Source organism: Leguminivora glycinivorella, chromosome 5 (assembly GCF_023078275.1).
Source record: "Leguminivora glycinivorella isolate SPB_JAAS2020 chromosome 5, LegGlyc_1.1, whole genome shotgun sequence".
In the NCBI taxonomy this organism is placed as follows: domain Eukaryota; kingdom Metazoa; phylum Arthropoda; class Insecta; order Lepidoptera; family Tortricidae; genus Leguminivora; species Leguminivora glycinivorella.
In genome coordinates this window covers 7,084,926-7,103,611 of record NC_062975.1, presented here as the reverse complement: position 1 = coordinate 7,103,611, position 18,686 = coordinate 7,084,926, and the positions used below count along the sequence as shown (strand labels likewise).

Sequence of the window (18,686 nt, the reverse complement as noted above, 5' to 3'; positions counted from 1 at the left end):
AAAACTTGAACATTTTTTGATTGCATACACTTTCGCATAATAATTATACGCGACGTGGGGAATGATGGTGTCAATGGCAAATATTTTTGGATTTTCTAACATTAAGAAAATCCAATAATATAACACATTTTTTTTATTACAAACTGCATAAAATAATAAAAATAAAATGAAAACCTATTTCGTCATTAGTTTAAATAATAAAGTTTACAAGCTGAGTATTGAGTACTGTTTATAAAGTTACATATCTGCGTCGGTCCAATCTGCTTATATCAGCGTGACGCGTGACCTTTTGGCACTTTTGCCAATATCCAGTACCTACCTAAGTTCCAAGTACACAATCGTTATTGACAGTCATGAGCCAGCTTTATTCAAATTAGATAAATTGGAAACTAAGCATTTTTAAAACACATTTTCCTTAACAAAAAGGTTCTGGCAGAGCAAAACAAATGTCAAGCATTAATTCACGTACAAGTGTGTTTATAATAAGATAAGAGAGCTAATTTAAAAGCTAAGCTTAGGATTCAGTGATTCCTTTGTTGAGTTATCGCAGAACACTTTAAAGGATGGTTGCACCTAACCGTCTGTTACCGAATTTAGCGTTCGTATTTCTTTGTATGGGATTTCCCATAGACTTTTGCGTGACTTTTATGTACTTATAAGGTTAACTATGGGTAATGCAATGCAACCGACCCTTAATATTAAGAGGAGGTTAAAGAAAGAAAAAACATGGTTTTTCAGTTATATCGAAAACTCAAATTGTAAAACTATAACCTACAAGTTCAAGTTCTTTGACAGATTAAAACATTGAAAGAACATGTATGTAATTGATGAAAAATAATTGACTTTTCTTATACTTGCTTACATACATATTGCTATTGACTACTTTAATTGCGGCCAGTAATTTAATTCCTGAATAGCATATTGCATTATTGGTTTCTATACACATTATTGGTGGTAACATAACTCAAATTTTATCGCTTTCCAACTGTTACTATATGTTCAGAATCGTGCGGGTAGATCGGGCATATAAAATACTAATTAAATTGTTCGAATTCCGGTGTCAGTTTTGATGTGTGTTAAAATAAACGTTACCACTGTCATTATTATGAGAATTACTGATTATATAGCGTCAGTTTTTAAATATTTCAAACTATAAAATAAAATAAAAATAGTATGTACGTCATAGTATATTTTGACAATATTAAAGGGAAATTATTATAGTAAGTACCTATGTAGATTACAGATAGTATTTTGAAGTGAGTAATGAGTACAACTACTACTTGGTACTTGGATCACCCTGATGTTTTACCAAATAAATGGTTGAACTTTTGCGATGCGTCATTAATGTCTTTTTTGTGTTAGGTAACGATTATAAATCGTGGGTCTACCTATTTGATTCATATATTAAGTCATATCAGAAATATCATCAGATGTTCGATTTGTCAGGAAATGAAAAAGACTACCCAGACGGGAAATTAATCTTTTCACTTCCGGCAGCCTTTGTGACTGCTCCCTTTCTATTGTTTTTTTTCGATATTGAACAATATTTGTTTCTGTGTCTTTTCCCGATTTTTATTTTTTTTATGATATAGAAGACAAACGTACGCGATCACCGCTTGCTATGGATACCAGAAGTATTGTAATTGGTTCTTTTGTCACAAAAAGTTGATTTATAAAAGTCTCTCCGTCATCTCCTGCACTAAAGTTTATTTAGCCTCTATAATATTAAATAAGTTTGAACATTTACACAAGTCTTGAAAATTATATTTGTACGAATACTAAGTTAGCTACATTCGTTCTAATATTCCGGGAAAACACACTGTTGTATTGCCTAAACTTTTCCCTTGTATACTTTAGTAATTAGGACAAGCCGGCCAAACATTGTTGTTTAATGTTAGGGATCCGGGTCCGTCGGTTTCTATGGCAATGAAGGCAATATACCTGTTTCTATTAGCCGAGAAATTTTAACAAGTTTTATGCTTCTTTCTTTGTAAATACTTGTAAAAACTGAAAATTATAACAGTACATGAATAAACACTACATATAATATATATTAATTAACCCCTCGTATGCTTAGACACAAATCCGTGAGTGGGAATTTTAGTCTACACCCTGATTTTATTAAATTCCGTTAACTTTAAGGGATGGTTCTTTAGATCAAATACAATTAATTTCTCTAAGAAACTAGCGTCTTAACTCTTACGGTCATCGAGTTATTAAAAAAATAATGATAATTACTGAACACGTGTGTGACAGCCTTTACCAATTCCTAATGTTATTTTTTTTGACATGTGCCGTCAATCACTTGACACTGACTTGAATGTTATTCTTAAGGGTCTCTCACACTAATAAATTCATGTATTATGTATGAAAATGTGGAAAAAAAAAAATTGCGAATTTAACTAAAAGCGATATACAGGATGGTTCCTGATAATGAACCTAGCTACGTGTCGAATTTAACGGAAAACAAAAAAAAACACGGTATATTGTTTTGAAGGTCAAGGTCGTTTTTTCAATGATCAAAATTGACAGGCCGCATACGAGGGGTTAATGCATTGGCGGAATTAAATTGTGAATTCACTGTTAAAGTAAAAAGACCAGTGTTTACCAGCAAAGTAAGCGATGGCCTTTTTAGGGTTCCGTAGTCAACTAGGAACCCTTATTACTTATGTCACAGGTGTTTTTACCAGTTCATACTTTTGCTACTTCTTACTCACGATTAGTGGCAAACGTATAAACTCTCAATAAACGCTGATTGTTGTTTACACGCCAAATGTGAAGGCCAGACACACTTATCCGTATTGGCCTTATTGTAAGATTTTAAAATGGTTTTTATTATCAATAAAATGAATGGCCCTACATTAAAAAAGTAGCGGTAAATCGAAGAACGTCTGAAATGCTACGACGATTGTCTGCTACGGAATGAGTTGCTACGGCGTAGCATAACCGATTTGTTTCGCAGTGACAATATGATTATGAAATGAAATGAAATGAAATATTGGATTCGAAACAAATCGAGAATAAATTTTTAATGTTAGAATACGTTTAAGATAGTTTCATTCATAAATACATCTTATTAAGTCTAACAATATGCGCTGTTAAAAAATTTTGAATTATAATTGATCGTACTTACCGTATAAAAAAGGCTAACTGCTCGTGTTCTAATGTGTTTATAACAGCACTTAGTTTCAATTTATGAGTTGTTAATCTGTTAAGTATTGCGTGCTAGTTTTCTATATTTCATTTATACATATTATCATGTCAATGTTATGATTATTTTGCTTTCAAAACGCATATAGTTCCGGAGACACTAGCCAACGTGCCGATTTATCGCTTAGGAGTGTATCTATTTTAGTCATAATTATCACTCTTTCGCGTTAGTGCGACAGAGTCGGTTGCGTTTCGTTCTCTATGTCACTTTATAGTGATAGCTGTCACAATATATGAAAACCTCTAAACGTAAAACTAGCTATCTGTCGTCCAATAAACCGTTATAATCGGATCATCTGAAACATCATTTGTTATGACATTAGTGGTGACACGACACACATGTCACCGACCGTCACTTGTTGCGGCGACACACACAGCTGTATCACATGTCACATATGCTCTCATTAAAGGAGGTCGTAAAATAAAATGGGTGATTCACGCCCGAACGCTTAATCAACAAAACACTCATTTCAATCGGACCGTCCCTATCGCACTTACTAAGAGTGCGATAGGGACGGGCCGATGTTTTATCGTTTATCGCGCGACCATGATTGCCCTACAGATAGCTTAAAAGGTATTTTAAATTACTGTATTTGTTTTGCTGTAAAAGAGATGCGTGTATGCTTACGGTGCGGCTGAGGATTTCTGTTATTCTGACAGATAGCCAGTTCAATGTAACTACATACTCGTGTAATCAGCGACATTGGAAAATGTAAATGTTGATTTAAGTGGCGTAATAAGATACCATGGGCCATCCCATAGGAGTTTGGGCACTTGCAGGTGCATCTAATTCCACTGAATTAGCAGAAATAGGCAGAGGTTAGGCTGCCTATTTCTGCTAATTCAGTCGAATTAGATATGCATTCGGATGGTTGAGGATATGCATTCGGGTATTTTGTTTACGTGGCAGATGCTTAGGCCGCGCGGTCATCTAGTAACGGGTCGATATTTCCAAGTAGATATATGAAACTTTTCTGAAGGCTATTAGCGCTTTTGGGCAAAGAAGGTTACTGGGCATATGCATTTATCAAATTTAATAGTATTTTTCGACGTCCTGACTGAATCAACTCAGCTGATTACGAGCCAGCTAACACTAAGACCAAATTTAATTTATTTCTAGGAAAAGAAATAGTATTGTAGACAGTTCATCTAATCCACAAAATAAAACTATTAGAATTTAAATTAAAGGTTATTTTTTGTTTTTAGCGTATTAATAAAAGTCAATCATTCGTCATGTTATCATTTAACGCTCTATACATTCAGAACTTCGATCTTGTGTTTTGGCACTTGTCATATGCACTACACTGGGATTGAGAACCGTCGATCCTCGCACTCATACCGCCGGCGATAACGAGCGGTCCCACTTGACCCCAATACGCGGTTCGCGAAGTCCCATAAATCTTGCCTAAACTTTTCCCTTGTATACATTAGTAATTAGGACAAGCCGGCCAAACATTGTTGTTTAATGTTAGGGATCCGGGTCCGTCGGTTTCTATGGCAATGAAGGCAATATACCTGTTTCTATTAGCCGAGAAATTTTAACAAGTTTTATGCTTCTTTCTTTGTAAATACTTTTAAAAACTGAAAATTATAACAGTACATGAATAAACACTACATATAATATATATTAATTAACCCCTCGTATGCTTAGACACAAATCCGTGAGTGGGAATTTTAGTCTACACCCTGATTTTATTAAATTCCGTTAACTTTAAGGGATGGTTCTTTAGATCAAATACAATTAATTTCTCTAAGAAACTAGCGTCTTAACTCTTACGGTCATCGAGTTATTAAAAAAATAATGATAATTACTGAACACGTGTGTGACAGCCTTTACCAATTCCTAATGTTATTTTTTTTGACATGTGCCGTCAATCACTTGACACTGACTTGAATGTTATTCTTAAGGGTCTCTCACACTAATAAATTCATGTATTATGTATGAAAATGTGGAAAAAAAAAATTTGCGAATTTAACTAAAAGCGATATACAGGATGGTTCCTGATAATGAACCTAGCTACGTGTCGAATTTAACGGAAAACAAAAAAGACACGGTATATTGTTTTGAAGGTCAAGGTCGTTTTTTCAATGATCAAAATTGACAGGCCGCATACGAGGGGTTAATGCATTGGCGGAATTAAATTGTGAATTCACTGTTAAAGTAAAAAGACCAGTGTTTACCAGCAAAGTAAGCGATGGCCTTTTTAGGGTTCCGTAGTCAACTAGGAACCCTTATTACTTATGTCACAGGTGTTTTTACCAGTTCATACTTTTGCTACTTCTTACTCACGATTAGTGGCAAACGTATAAACTCTCAATAAACGCTGATTGTTGTTTACACAGGCCAAATGTGAAGGCCAGACACACTTATCCGTATTGGCCTTATTGTAAGATTTTAAAATGGTTTTTATTATCAATAAAATGAATGGCCCTACATTAAAAAAGTAACGGTAAATCGAAGAACGTCTGAAATGCTACGACGATTGTCTGCTACGGAATGAGTTGCTACGGCGTAGCATAGCCGATTTGTTTCGCAGTGACAATATGATTATGAAATGAAATGAAATGAAATATTGGATTCGAAAAAAATCGAGAATAAATTTTTAATGTTAGAATACGTTTAAGATAGTTTCATTCATAAATACATCTTATTAAGTCTAACAATATGCGCTGTTAAAAAATATTGAATTATAATTGATCGTACTTACCGTATAAAAAAGGCTGACTCCTCGTGTTCTAATGTGTTTATAACAGCACTTAGTTTCAATTTATGAGTTGTTAATCTGTTAAGTATTGCGTGCTAGTTTTCTATATTTCATTTATACATATTATCATGTCAATGTTATGATTATTTTGCTTTCAAAACGCATATAGTTCCGGAGACACTAGCCAACGTGCCGATTTATCGCTTAGGAGTGTATCTATTTTAGTCATAATTATCACTCTTTCGCGTTAGTGCGACAGAGTCGGTTGCGTTTCGTTCTCTATGTCACTTTATAGTGATAGCTGTCACAATATATGAAAACCTCTAAACGTCAAACTAGCTATCTGTCGTCCAATAAACCGTTATAATCGGATCATCTGAAACATCATTTGTTATGACATTAGTGGTGACACGACACACATGTCACCGACCGTCACTTGTTGCGGCGACACACACAGCTGTATCACATGTCACATATGCTCTCATTAAAGGAGGTCGTAAAATAAAATGGGTGATTCACGCCCGAACGCTTAATCAACAAAACACTCATTTCAGATACATTTTCCAAAGGGCTGTAAAAGAAGTACAGTCAACCAATTGGAACCCTAGGCCACTGCAGGACCATGTCATAGTAACGTTACACGTCAGATTGTAAGAAATCTCTTACTGCTTGTCATTTTGACATGGTTGTAGAGTGACCTAGGGTTCCAATTGGTTGACTATACCTACACGTAAAATTACTTAGAAACTTAAAGGTTATTGCTTTATAAAAGAAAAACAAATTTATTTTTGAAGAACGAGTAAATTCGAGAAAAAAGAGAATAAACACTCAATCAAAACAACACAGGTCTAACAAAATTTCTGAATTCTCCAATTTTCCAACATCTAACTGAAAACATGCTGAAAATTCTGCCTCATAAGATCAGAGAAAATAAAAATAACTTAGCATTCTTTACTAATCGTGAAATGCGGATCAGTAAATAAATATAACAGAATGTTACGTAGGTATTTGCGTGAATAATAAATGAATGTTTAGACAGAAAAACCAATTAAGTATGCTGGCAAGTTCATAATTAATGGTAGAAAGTACTAAAAGTCAGGGAAGTATTTTATTGTTTTTATTTGTTCAGTATCATCCGTTAAGAACTTTTAGCTTCAGTACCTAATAAAATATCTTCTCATTTTAAAGTTTGTTATGCATTATTAAATGTGTGCGTGCGAGAGTTCTAGATATTTAGAAATTCCCAGGGACTGAGCAATTTTAATATAAGTCCTTTATGGCGTTCCTTATTAGGTACTTATGTCCACATCACGTACTCTGTAGAACTCGCCCATTAGAAGTAGATGATCATTTTATTTTATTTAAGTAAGTATTTACCGTATGCACCACCCCTGACCTCTTAAGATGCTGTCACTTGGTTATTAAATTTGCTGTAGATTATAGACATTTAGAGGATATTAAACAAATAAAAGCATTTATAAATGTACCTATGCTTAAAAGCTCCATTAATTTAAAAAAAAAGAACAGTAGTTAAGTATTCGCTGCGATAAGTTATGTTGTACAGTGCAAGATAAGAATTTGAACATAAACTGAAAACATGTTTATGCCATTTTATGTTTTCGTTTATTATTAGCCTTTCTTTCGAACATGGATGGCTGTCTAGCATTTGTCATCATATCTGTCACATTCTAACAAGTACGTATTTTAAGTGTGAAAGTGACAAAAACACGACCGTGGTACAGTCACCGGCATAAATATGTGATGATTTATGTACCTTGTCAAGTTGTCATATTAACATCTTGTTTGAAATGTCATACGAAATTGACAAACGATTAAAAGCGACAAGGTAGAGAAATCATCACTTCTTTATGCCGGTAACTGTACGTCCGCTGATTATTTTATAGCGGATTTATTAGACAAGTTTCTTAAAAAACTGCCATAGCTTTTCGCTAGAACGAAACGTTTCACTGTTATAAATATTTAAATATTGCGAGCGTCTATAAAACGGTCTCTCCGTTTTATTTGTTTTACGTGCAAATACAAGTAGTTTGCCGGAGCGATGCCTTTATTTATAACGACAGCAGATAGCTTAAAAGGTGTTCGATAAACGATTTACCGTTTACACTTACTATTAGTTTTGCTTATGAAAGAGTTGTATGTATTTTAAATTACTGGTGTTTTGCTGTAAAAGAGATTTCTGTTATTCGCAGGACATGACAGATACCCAGTTCAATGTCACTACATACTCGTGTAATCAGCGACATTGGAAAATGTTAATGTTGATATAGATTTGCGTAAGATCCCATGGGCCATCCCATAGAAGTTTAGGCATTTGCAGGTGCATCTAATTCGACTGAATTATCAGAAATAGGCAGAGGTTAAGGGACTGAGGATATGCATTCGGGTATTTTGTTTACGTGGCAGATGCTTGGGCCGCTCGGTCATCTAGTAACGGGTCGATATTTCCAAGTCGATATATGAAACTTTTCTGAAGGCTAGCGCTTTTGGGCAAAGAAGGTTACTGGGCATATGCATTTATCAAATTTAATAGTATTTTTCGACGTCCTGACTGAATCAACTCAGCTGATTACGAGCCAGCTAACACTAAGACCAAATTTAATTTATTTCTAGGAAAAGAAATAGTATTGTAGACAGTTCATCTAATCCACAAAATAAAACTATTAGAATTTAAATTAAAGGTTATTTTTTGTTTTTAGCGTATTAATAAAAGTCAATCATTCGTCATGTTATCATTTAACGCTCTATACATTCAGAACTTCGATCTTGTGTTTTGGCACTTGTCATATGCACTACACTGGGATGAGAACCGTCGATCCTCGCACTCATACCGCCGGCGATAACGAGCGGTCCCACTTGACCCCAATACGCGGTTCGCGAAGTCCCATAAATCTCACTACAATGCTTTACAATCCTTTGTACACAGATTGCAGTGGTAAATCGCCTGACCACTGCATTTTACTGCAATGGATGTTTAAATCTTTACCACAGTTTTAATTTGGAATTTAAAGGAAACGGTGGCTTTTCTCTCGCCGATACAAATTGCTTATTTAATCTGCAATTTTTTACAGGATTATATACATCGTAATGATCAACTTTAATGCCAAATCTTGGGATTAGTTGTCAAAGCGGACCCCAGGCTCCCATGAGCCGTTGCAAATGACGGGATAACGCAAGGAGGATGATGATAATAAGCAACTTTTACGATGAGAGCAACGCCGATATCGCGAGAAAAAATTACTGCCCCTCACATTAACCCTGAGATTTGGGACGGTTCATTTTATTTTAGCAATTCTGGGGCACATACGGGGCAGATGATTTCAACAGTAAATTATTACAAGTGATTAAACCCTGTATATTTTAATGGTACGTGCATAAAGATAGCTCCCGGAACGTAGCCTCCAGCGATCTTCGAAACTTCAGTTTGTTTATGATCCCTCATTGTTAAGAGAACTTCACTCCGTGTTCTGAGCTCATTGAAGATAGCTGCGGTAACTTTAACACGTACCACCATTCCAAAGTTGACATTTCAAGATAATAAGGTAAAGAGCGACATATCTACTTAATGGCGCGATCGTTGTATGCGTTCAACGCATACGATGGACGGAAAATGGAATTTGGGGAAAATGATAACGTTTCAACATTGCGTCGACCGCAGTACCTTGCGCTTTAAAAGTTTTTTTTAAGTTCTGTTTCAGAACTATAGTTTTTTTAAATTAGTAAACATTGATACCACGAAAATATCTATATCGGCTGATTTGCAATCTTCCCTTATCTGCAAGTAGATCGCGAAGTCCCGCCAGGAGCAATTTCGTATGTATAGATTTTTGATGCCTCATTTATATTGCGGCTTATCTGATGTCAGATAAGCGTATTAAGCTGTCTGGGAAACTTTGAAGCCTAGGCAAGCAAAATATAATTATTCGGCTCGAGTTTGTGAAGAGGCGGCAGAAAATGGAGCGCTTTGAACGTCTCTCCCTCCTGGAGCTTTATTCGACTTGCCAAAACTGACGATTCGCGAGAGATGAAATCGCGAGTTGTCGTGGACAAGGGTCATAATTAGACATTTGCAATCCATAGTTTTAGGTGACCAGTGTCTTAACAAACCAAACTATAAAATGTATAAACCGTATAGTAATTTCACTAGTTTCATGTGCTCTGCCTACCCCTTTATGGGATGATTGTATGATGTGTAGTAATAATGAAACAAAGTTCATTTGAGTTACAATATTTTTACAATAAATATTTTTTGGTTGTACAGTTAGTTGTTCGGATCAAGACTTTAAACAGGGCGTCCTAACTCCTAAGACTATGAGCCATGAAAGGAAATAGATAGGGTATTTTGCTGAAAAAAGACTACCTACCTAATTCTGCATTCTTCAAAGGTTTCGTCATGGAAACGAACCAAGAACGAAACGTTTATATGCGTCGAATAAGGCCCCCTGTCACCTGTTCCCGACAGTACCGCAGCCGCATTTCGTATTAATATGGGGCCATAATGATCTGATAGCGGATTTTGCGGTTACACTCGTTTCCGTGAAATGGACGTGACGCTTCCTGGTTTCCAGGATATTTCTCATTATTACTGGTTTGCCTAATGGAAATTATAAAACAGCTTTACATAAAAGTTTGAAGTTATAGAAGCCGTAAAGCAGACTCGCTTAATACTAATAGATCGAACGAGACTTAACTGCCAGACTCAATCCTAATTGATGCTGCAATTCCATTCTTTTCGTTTTCATTAAAGATCTCGTAAGATAACGGGTGAACGTTAATATTAGCCTTTAATGCGTGATTTTCTTATAAACTAGCAATTTAGTGTTGCGTAGTTGAGGTGGCGTGACGCCGTTTGGAGTAGTGTGTCATCGAGAAATATGTAGTGTGGAGAAACGCGAGAGCGGCGCACGGTCCGCTGAGCGCGTTTTTACGCGTCCAGCGCCCGCGCACGGCGCGGCCCTGTGTTAGCGGGTGAAATGCCGTTGGGTCATGAGCTCATGAGTCATAAACATCAGATAATATAGCTTCTAAATTACTTTTGTATTGCTTATTAAGTGGGGAGAGTATTTTCACAATGGCTTATTTCTCTTCATCAACAGGGGTATTTCTCTATGAAAACATTAAAAAAAACCTGTTGACATAGAAAATAAGCCTTTTTGCAAAGACATTCCTCGAATTTTTTTATGTTGTCTCTGAGCCGCATCGTGAAGTTTTCTTATTAGCCGCGCGCCCTTAGTTCCCACGACCCCCTCGTTTCCATTTACTTAGCGTATCTGTAGCGTTTGAGGCCTTCTGCCGCATCCAAGTCAATGCAAGCACCATGATACTTTTGATAACGTATTGTGATAGTTTTTAACCGATTTGGGAAGTTTTTAATTTTGCAACACCATATTCTCAAATTCTCACACCCCAGAATGTATAAAGCCTCGGGTAAACTTGTCCGCTGGCAGTGGCGCACGCGCCGGTTATCAGCTTGCGCGGAGGCGATCTGCGCCGCCGCTTGCGTTCGCGTAAAAACACCTATTAAAATTTTTCTCCCTGACCGCCATTTAAATTGCTAATCGCTCGATGAGCAATAATCGTGAAAATCTTGGTCTTACACATATTATTAATTGAAGTATTTCACAATGTCCGAGATATTTGCTGACATTTTATTGTAATAATAAGTATAATTTAGTTATCGCATTAACTGGTGCCGATTTTATACTAATATTTGTAATTTAGTTGTTTTGTATTTGAAATTAATAATGTGTATTAAGAAAAACAAAATTGTTACCTCGATGAACGATGCTGGCTGGAAACAGTGATTATTATTTTATTTAATAAAATATTTGCGGTTAATGTTTAGGTATCGTGACGGTGGTCGATTAACTGAAAATTGAGTGATTTATGCTATAAAATTGATATATATTCTACATGGTTGGAAGAGTAACTAAGAATTCTCAATTTAGTAGCATGGTTGTTGCGAGAATTAATTTCGCGTTCCTACGCACACAGTCTTAAGCTCGTGTAGATGAACGCGTACCATGCTTCTGTTCATACATGATACGAGTATGAGTGAGATATGACAGGTCGACGCGTGTTTGACATGCGGTAACTGTGAGGTAACCGAGAGCGGGTGGGCGGCACTTTCAGCGGGGAGCGGGAGTGGCCATACTGTACTTATAGTGCTCTTTATTATACTGTGACTTAAGTATGTAATGTGCAGTATCATTAAAATAAACAGTGATATAGCGAAGATATAGGCGAAGTTAGGTAACACAATGTATTCTTTTTTGGGCAGTCGTGTAAATATATACGCTTCCGCCATTACCATTACACAACCATTCCACTTAAGTAGAGGCAGAATTAATATTCGCATCTCTATTTCCGGAAAGTTACTGGAATTGCTTAGTAATTTACAAACTTTAGGGAGAGCGGTAAATGTGGCTATTTTAATGTTGTTTCAAATTTTGTGGAGGGTTATATTATTTATGAAATAATTAATGTTTCAGTGTTGATTATTAAAAAAAACCATATCAGTTTTTTTCAAGATGGACATTTATAAGATAAATAATGTAAAAAGTAAGATGGACGATGACTTAGGTTACGTAGGACAAGACTGGCGCAAAACGCTGAAACTAGAATCCATAGCTACCCGCTTTCCTGACTGACGGCCGAAATTGTTGACGTTTGGTAAGACTACACCGACGGACTGGCTTCACCGCATGGCTAGCTCTGCTGACAAACGGTTAGGCAGGATGGAATCAATTTTCAGCACTCTGTCGTATTAAGCTGACTATTTTGAGGTGAGAGGGTTTTCAGGAATTCGATACACAATATCAAAGTTGAAAGGGTTGCTAAGTGCGAACCACAGTATAAGCCTGGTAAAGGGTTTCATAAGCGCCGGCATTCCTTTGTACTAGCAAAGTATTAGTAATCTGACATCACACAATTAAGAGTTGCGTTGGCGTGCATGTTGCGTGGATTAGGTTCAATTATGTACCTGCGCTTCAATGTCGAAAGGATTAGCATTCTATAATTAATTTAATTATGGGTTTACTTAATAATGTAGTTTAAGCCTCAGTATGTAGGTAGACCATCAAAGTGTTTCCAAAAGGCGCAAGCAGGTGACAAAAAATTAGGTGCAAAAGGCCGTTAGAGCTGTCACGTTTCTATTGCGCGCACGGAAGCAGTTAGCGAGTGAATGCCCCCGAGAACAAATTAATGAAATGTATATCTGATTCATTTGAAATAGTTACACTCTTGTGCCTATATTTCTTCATTCTTTCTTTAGTGTATGACTTCTGTTTCATTTTAGGACAATGACTTCATGCATCATTGCGCCAACATTCTAAGCCTTACAAGGCGGTGATTTTTTTCACCCGCTGCCATATATGTCGTATCTTCCGCATAATAAAATCGTTTACGCATGTTGGCCGGTAAACAAGCCGGCTATTACATAAACATGGTATTATTTAATTGGCAATTATGGCCGGCCAGCATCCTCCATGCTGTGTAAAAAAGCCAATAACGGAGTTCCAGCTGTATCGCATCCAGTTAGTGATATGCTCTAGTTCGTCCGCTACCGCTTGGTTTGTCTTCTCAGTTTAATCAATTCTTCGACAAGAATTATGGCTTCAGACTAAGATTTAAGTCTACGCCGTCTTTACACCAAAATGGCCTGGTTTTGATCAGTGTAATAATTGTGTTTAATTAGTGTTTGGTTGTTTGGAAATTGCGGTTAAAATTCTTGTTCATTAATCTATTAACCATCCGTTCTATTGTAACGTTTCTCTTGGTACAAACGAACATTGTTCCGTAATATACACGCGATATAATCTTGAATGTTAGGTTATAAAAATCTGTTGGCTATATTATGTAAGATAGTGACAATCCCTTCTCTTTAAATGTCTTATAGGTACCTAATATACAGTATGTATCTGAACGACGAGATAACATTTAAACCCCTTTAATGTTTAGGTCACACTGAATAAATGTTGCTATGGACCAAGACTGAAATCGCAAAAAAAATATTGATACTTCCATAGAAAAATTCTGCTTCACACGACAAAAATGTAAGAAACTCGTAACATAACGCGTGTTTGCTTTTCGCTCAGATAAATACTGTATGTATATCGATCCATTTTGATATTACGTTTAAGTGACTAAATACGCATCTGTTTACATAATGTCCAAGAAAGAATGCCGCAACAGTAGACAGCGTGCAAAATTACATACATATTAACAGTTCAAAGAACGAACACTGGATTTAGACATTTAAATTTGCTACAAACAGTTCGAAATAAGTAAAGACTTGGATTTCAAATCTCGATATTTGTATAGGTACTTAAGCATCACATTAATGCAGCGCTTGCTGCAGCTTCCGCGTTGTATTTATTACTAGAAGCAGCTGGAGAAAAGGACTTTTGGATTATTTTGAAGCTTCAGTGTTTTTACACAAATAACGAATTCTCTAAGTTTGCAAAATAAATCTTAGTCGATTCGTATTCATGGTATTTTGGCATAGGTCTGACTAGGTTTAAAATCTAGAAGCCCCTTAGAGATTTAAACCTGTGGAGTCTTTACAGCACATTAATTCACTAATTTATTTTGTGGTTGAATATCGAGTTGTGTGGTAATTTTTACAGCACATTGTTACTATTAAGTTTAATTTGGTCATGATTGATGAACATGCACTAACGTCGCAAATCGTAACAGATATTTTTGCAAAATTCAACAGTTTAGAGCCCTTGCTAGGTAATACTTTTCCAAACAAATGAATTTGTCTTTTCTGCATCTTAATAAATGAATATGAATATCCCAATAATGGCTACTTACTCGTCTGCATTGCTGTGGCGCAACGACTTGAAGTGGATCTTGGCCTCCGACAGGAAATACCTCAAATAATTATTCGAATTTCGTTATAAGTACAAATAGAATGAGTATCTAACATTTTCTACTTTGGGAACAATACTTTTGACGTTGAAATTTATAACAGAAAAATATATCAAAAGTGTTAAAAGTTCTCTCGATTTGAACTATGGATGAAACTGCAAAATGTTCCTAACTTCCTTCGGTATCCGGCGAAGTCCAAGCGTGTGAAATATTGTCATTGACATCGCTGGATAGTTGGATACTGATAAAACTGAAACCTTGGTTTGTACCTTAGTACTTTTGAAATTTGATTTAAAATTATGTGATCCTATTTTACGGAACCCAATTAAAACTTGAAATTTATAAACTCGCCTTATTTATTGTTAGGAAATTTGAAGGCGTTTTGTTGGGCAAATCCGCTGTTTTATTAGATTCATGTGCCATAAACCCAAATTACTCTTGTTTAGATTTTCTAACTTTGTATCAATTACAGTAGCGCCAACGCAGTTAAGTAATTTAATAATAGTCTACTGAGATAATCTCTATCACGATAAATAAAAGCTTTGAAAAGAATGCAACTGTTTCCAAACTCACTTGTTAAACGGGGCAACACGCAGAAAACTATTATTGCAGCAATATTGTGCCCAGAACTGGAGAAGTCGATCTTGACTTTACACTTTAGTAACCAAATCATACTGTTGAGGCAGCAAAATGTTTTAACACGTTCACTGCGTTACGGGGGTTTTTGAACCCCGTACACTGTCATCACTCAGTGCGGGTGAGAAAAATCGTGTTCACTCCGCTGGTGCGGAAGCTGTATTTTGGTCATTTTTACAACTACGAAAATGACAAATATACATTTGGATTTCTGTTCAAAAGTATTATTTATTGATATATTAATTATATACGGGGTCTCAGGAACCCCGTACCGACCAGGGGACAAAAATTACCTTCTAGTGCGATACGGGTCTCCGTGAACCCCGTAAAAGGATTTGCTGGCCCGTACGGGGTTGTGGGCACAGTATCGCTAGTGCAGTGCTTACTGAAATACTTGTTATCGGCAAATTAAAAATGAAGCGCTCGAACCACACGTTAGAACTACTATATTCCAAAAACAAAGGTTATCCCACACAATAAACGTCAAAATCACCACAAATTGACATCTAATTACAGGCAGGTAATTAAATATATGTTTTTAATATGTAAAAACGGTGGTGGTTTATCTTATTTTATGTATCTTTGTTACTTAATTATATTAACTACTTTCACAAAAATACAAGAGTGCGAAGTATCATATTTTTGATGTGTATTTTTTTTATTAATACAGCATATACATCGATATTTTTATTTCCCATCACTACTAATTTATCGACCTTAATATATTACATGCGTTACGGGGTGTACTAAGACCCGTATTTTTTTAATTTTAGTGCGATACGGGGATAAAATAACCCCGTATTTTCTTTCCTATATGATTTTGTGAGTTTTTATCGTATCCACGTGCGGGGATAATGAGACGTAGGAAATTTCATACTCTTACAGTTAGTCGAAAAAAATATTGGAAAATCTAATATTTCAGGAATTTACAGCATTTTTAACAGACTTAGGCGTACGGGGCACTTTTATACCCGTAACGCACTACGGTGTAAACTATTACGGGGCGGATTGGGCCTCGTAACGCACTAGATTTTGGGTTAAGGTTTTGGCTTGCCGCAGCGAACGTGTTAATTCTACCGGTTTGCCGTTTATCATTAGCCACTTAGGTACCTAATTGATATTTTTCGATGGTTTATTATTCGGTTAAAAATAATAGCTGGTAAAGCAATGCTAAAAAAAAGAAAGAGTTGCGAAATGTTAGGAATGTTGGGATAACTCTTTTCTTCCGCACAGAACATTCCACAGTTACTGAAAGCATATGCGTGACTATCAATATGGTCTGGGACAGGACAAGTACCCCACCAAATATCCAAGTTATATGTTCTTGAACGGTAGTTTTTATTGCTGACCAAAAAGATCTAAATGAGCCCACTTTTGTTCATCCCTTTTTCAGACAATTTCATGGTCTTTCTCAAGTCGTAAACGTGAAATAAAAATGGCCTTTGTAACATTTTGTGACCCGATGAGCCGCTTATCGTACACTTTTTGACGTACACCTGACATAGGGATAAACAAACGCATGGAGATAAAACATTTTTATGAATGATATCTGGTGGTTTTAGGGTTCAATGAAAATCTTTAAAAATAGAAATACGTGAACGCAATATTTATCGCACACGGAAACTGCAATAAAATAGCAACCCAATTTATGTAACGCGTGAGAACATTCAATCAATGTTCTCAAGAATCCAACGCTCTTCAGATATTCGTGGCTTCTTTCTTTCTCTAACGAGTCAGCTACCGTAAGAGGGACACAAATTAAATGCGGTACATAATGCTACGTGAAGTGATTTTATAGTTTAATTACATTTTTATAGTAGATAAATAAATATTAATATCGCGTGCATGATGTTCATGTTATCCGCGTGTATTATATTATTTCATTAGATATATATTATATTCATAAATAATAAGGTAAAAAAAAGATACCTATACTTGACTATATACTTATTTAAAACTACTATGACGAACCTATGACAAACTAACGATATCATGTAGATATGCATAGATACATACTCTTATCCTCCTGTATTTGCAGGCAAGCCTGAGTTTTAGGTCCTACATATGCTATATGCCTTGACTCACTTGACTGTGACTCCAGAATATTTTCCCGTCTAGCACCGTATTTGAAAAATCTGTAGGTACTAAAGGGTCTGTACTGTGTGCAAATCATAGAGTCTGTTCGGAAATTCGAGTCGTGAAATGTATGGGGTCCAATACATTCCACGATTCTTGACTTCCCGTTTCAGCTGATTAAGTATTGATTCGTTTGTGCGTCGGCCCGGTATGTAGCATTCTCCGCCAGCATCACATTTCGAATATATTAATCGATTTCCTTGTTCTTGCCTTCACAGTCATGTTTTCGACGTGTATAAAAAAGTGGAGAAGGTTGGAGTCCGCATAAAGTTAACTTCAGTTTTCAGACATGGAAAAGTTAGGTACTTATCGAATTTTCAACAGCTGACCGCTCATCTAACGCCCCTTTTCCGAACACGGTTACATTTAGTTTAGTAAAGATACATAATACATAACGGTCGAAAGCTATTTCTTCAAAGTGAAAACATACGGAGTCGTCACGGCAGACGCTCCACGTTTCTTGTCATTGTTATGCGCAGCGGCCAGCGGGGTAATCTGTGTCGATCGACACTGCGCATTATGCTACTTTCTTAATGTAATCGGTTGGCGAAAGGTACATTTTTATCTGTATGGTAATTTTACGTGAAAATCAGCTGTTTGATTATTTTAACCAGTCACGGAATTCCCCTAAATACTCATTTATAGTTTTCTCGATATTTATCAAGTGCTGTTTTTTACATTATGAGTCCGGGTTGATTTTGGCATTGCAACGCCGCGGTCAATTGTAATGATTATGAAAATAAGGTTACCGGAAAAGGAATGGCCTGATCGTTGAAAGTGGAAATCTGTGTTAGAAAACTATCCCTCCTCACAACAGGCATCATGACTGTATGTATGTCTGTGTACAGTCTTTACATATGCCTCCTGTGTTTATTGGCTGTGTATATTGTCAACAGACTGCCCTGGAAACTTGGCATATCAATTCGTAGCCCTTAAACTTAACATGAATTATGATGCTTCATGCAGCTATTAATCATGAAGTCATAGTAGAGGTCAATAAGTAAGTATCTCGAAGATTAACTACACGAGTATTGCGTCATTATGATTCAATTGAGAAGCATTGCTTGAAAATCTGAAATGAACATCTGCCGTATTACATTTTTCTTA

General features: G+C 36.1%; 2 protein-coding genes across 2 annotated transcripts in view; one reads left to right on the top strand and one right to left on the bottom strand.

Moving 5' to 3' along the window:
• LOC125226547 (calcium uniporter protein, mitochondrial) overlaps positions 1–18,686 on the top strand; it is a 141,606-nt gene that overhangs the window by 89,917 nt on the left and 33,003 nt on the right. The gene's annotated exons all lie outside the window — the stretch shown is intronic.
• The window catches only part of LOC125226545 (uncharacterized protein DDB_G0283697), a 104,687-nt gene that overhangs the window by 85,582 nt on the left and 419 nt on the right, over positions 1–18,686 (bottom strand). The gene's annotated exons all lie outside the window — the stretch shown is intronic.